This window comes from Silurus meridionalis, chromosome 4, assembly GCF_014805685.1.
Source record: "Silurus meridionalis isolate SWU-2019-XX chromosome 4, ASM1480568v1, whole genome shotgun sequence".
NCBI lineage: Eukaryota > Metazoa > Chordata > Actinopteri > Siluriformes > Siluridae > Silurus > Silurus meridionalis.
Window position 1 is genome coordinate 5,185,420 of NC_060887.1, and position 3,278 is coordinate 5,188,697.

A 3,278-nucleotide genomic window follows, 5' to 3' on the forward strand; every position below is an offset into this window, starting at 1 on the left:
AGCTAAGATTAGCTTTTATAGTTTATCTTTTTATATTAATCCATCATATGTATTTAATAATTAGTATAGAATCTATCAGATACAATGAAGTAGATAAATTTAATCTATTTATCCCATATTTTAATCAAAGTCATGTAACCTGTTTACTCCAAGTATAATGAACATAATATACTAATAAATAGAGTAGAATAGGGTCAGACTGGGACTACAATTTTAATAATCCTTGCAGCCGTGGCATGTTTTATCTGTTGTGGAATTCCTTGTCATTGTTTAGACAATACGTACAGCTCCCAGTGTATAAAATTACAGGTGAAGAGTCTTCTACAGAAAACATCTCCACAGATATGGATCAAAACATCTATGTGGATTTGGATGGAGGGATTATGGCCCTAGTCGATCAGAAAAAATGACTGTAACAAACGTTTCCTTATAACTAAAATCACTAAACTCTTTCTATGCTTTAATTCTGATTCTTTGATTATATCGTATATAAACCATGTTGTTGTTGTGTGTATTTTATGCTGTGTGCAGGAACATGGCAGCTGATGAACAAAGTTGGCTTCTGCAAGGTATGCGTCAACGCATGTGTGCGCACATCGAAGCATGTGCTGAGGGGTATCACTTCAACTTTGAAACCTGTAGAACCATCTGCTATGCTTGTTTTTTATTTATTCTTCCAAAGCATTGCCTGTGGTGCCTGGAGACCCCCTGTCCTTTAGGTGAACGGTGTTATAATTTACCCCGTAAATGGTACAGGTTTCCTCCAGAAAAGGACGAATTTGTTTGGGAAACTGATGAGGACCGGTTCAGACCGGTGATGGACATTCTGCACCACGCTGACATGTTCTCCCCAAATGGAATGTGGCTAGATTCCATCCAGAACTCTGTCTATGATCTTCCTTCAGGACTTCAGCTGATCACCCGGATCTATCATGTGCGTAGGGGTATTAACCTTGTCCAATCATTTGGAGTTCCTGCCAGCTCAGTGGATGCTCCGAGCACTCACAGTTTTCTGTTCACGGACTTCGTCATGCAAAGCACCTTTGTAACGTACTACACCATCACCTTCTGTGGCTGTGTTCTATGGACAACTGAACCAGTGAAACATCGTGATTGGAATTGTCGCCCTATCCTTTGTCGCGAATGTCACACAATCGGAACAGACTCTAAGGTATTCTCAGCGAGTTCTCACGGTGGTGGTTTGAGGAGTCACGATGCGGTATGGTCTGCACTGAAGTCTCACAGTTCTATATCTGCTCCCCTGCCGCACTGGATCAGACAACTATCACCCATTCCAGTAAAAAAAAGAAAAGAATAGAAAAAAAAGGCAAGTGAGTCTGGACATCAAGGACAGGAACTGAAAGCTAAACCTCTCCAAGTTCAATAATAATTAATAAAATCAATAAAAATCTAAAATAATAAATCACGTGTTTATTGAAGTGTTCGACATCATTTAAATCCTGATTCTAAATCAGTGTGTCTCAACTGGAGGATGCTTTTAAACTAAATAATTAAAATCCACATGATAAACTTTTGGGAAAATGTGACAAAAAGTAAAATTGCACAATTATTAAAAGATGAAGTTAAACCATGATTTTTGTCTTCCTTTCAAACGCCGTATGACCTCCTCATGGGGGCTGTGTCTCGGGGTCATAATGCTGAGGGGGAGGAAAGTCAAGAGGGAGAGGGAAACTGGTCCTCAGTGCCACATTGTGCAAAACACCACATCCTGTAAAGTTTTACTTTTTTTTTCAGTTACATGATGCAGTTTGAAGATGTAGAGTTTCAGCTTTACTGCACAGTTCTGTGTGTAAAATAAGTCAAAGTCATTTTTTTCCAGGAATTTCTTGAATTCAGATTTTATTGAAATAAAAAACTTGATTATTTTTCTATAACTGCATTTGCATATTTTAAAATAAAGAACATTTAACTTGTTTGAACATTTTTGTAGTTCAAACAGCAGCAATAACACTTAAAGCACTACACTACAGAAACAATATAAAAGAAAGTTTTCTACATTTCTCTAATGCTGTCGAGTAACACAGTTTACAGGCCTAAGAATGTAACACTAGCTTCAAAATCACAACCTTGTTTCTGCCTGGTGTAGAAGCAGGGATCTTTTGCGTGTGAGGTGAACGTGATGACCACTACACTACAGAAACTACCGCAGGGAAAAGCTTCTTGGTCACTGTTTGCACTTTTACATACATTCGCAGTTGCAGTAGAGCAGGAGAATGAACCGGTTTGCTGAGAAGTTCAAAACAACCAACGTTCTTTTAGCATGGATTCATTCGGCGATGTTCACCCCTGCCAGAGTGGCGTTGGTGGTATAGTGGTGAGCATAGCTGCCTTCCAAGCAGTTGACCCGGGTTCGATTTCCGGCCAATGCAAAACCTTTAGTGATTATGTTCAGTTGCCAAAGTAACAACCTCTAAGCACTCTTGCTTTTATTTGCTTCCTTAGAACACTTGGCGTTCTTTCTCCTTTCTACATCTACCAAGAAGTCAGGGGCAAGGGGAAGAGCTCAAAAAGGCTAAACAAAAAGAACAGGATTAAATTTTTTTCCTGTTCCTTTTTTTCTTAAATACAATAAGAATGGTTGCCAGGTGGTGTAAAACTTTTCCGTAATACCAAGTAATGTAAATCTGATCTTTTCTATTTGAATAAACTGAGACAGGTCATGTATCTAATGAGAAGAACTGGGTGGGTGAGGATTCTTTCAGTTCAGTAATATAAGTCTCTTTGCTACTATTGTACGAGTATGTTTGATTGTAAGGATGACAAGGAGGGATTTGTGGGGTTGATTCCAAATAATGCTATTAGGGGACATGGTTTAATATCTAAAATGAAGTATTTAGAGATTGATTTACAAACTGATGTCCAGAAAGAGGTCAAGGCTGGGCAAAGCCAAAAAGTATGATAAAGAGTAGCCGGAGCCGCCGACACCCATCACTGATCACTGTATTAACGAATGACGGGCGCATATAGAGGAGGAATGTACACGACCAAGGGCCTTGGACCATTCCTCATCCGTGAAATTATAATTAAGGTCCGATTCCCAGTTACTCTTTATTTTAGAAAGCGACAAAGAGCCTGATTGAACAACGAATGATACGATAACGATAACACAAGTGAACATGCAGTTTTTATTATTGAGAAAAACAAAATCCAAAACCACAATATTTGGTTGGGTCGCCCTTAGCAGCAACAACTGCAATCAGGCGTTTGTGATAACTTGTGATGAGTCTGTTACTGCGCTGTGGAGGAATTTTGGTCAC

General features: G+C 39.0%; 1 non-coding gene across 1 annotated transcript; it reads left to right on the forward strand.

The window, feature by feature from the left end:
* Window positions 1-2,318: 2,318 nt before the first annotated feature.
* Window positions 2,319-2,390, forward strand: trnag-ucc. The gene has a single exon. It is a non-coding gene; the product is annotated as a tRNA-Gly (tRNA).
* Window positions 2,391-3,278: the final 888 nt, after the last annotated feature.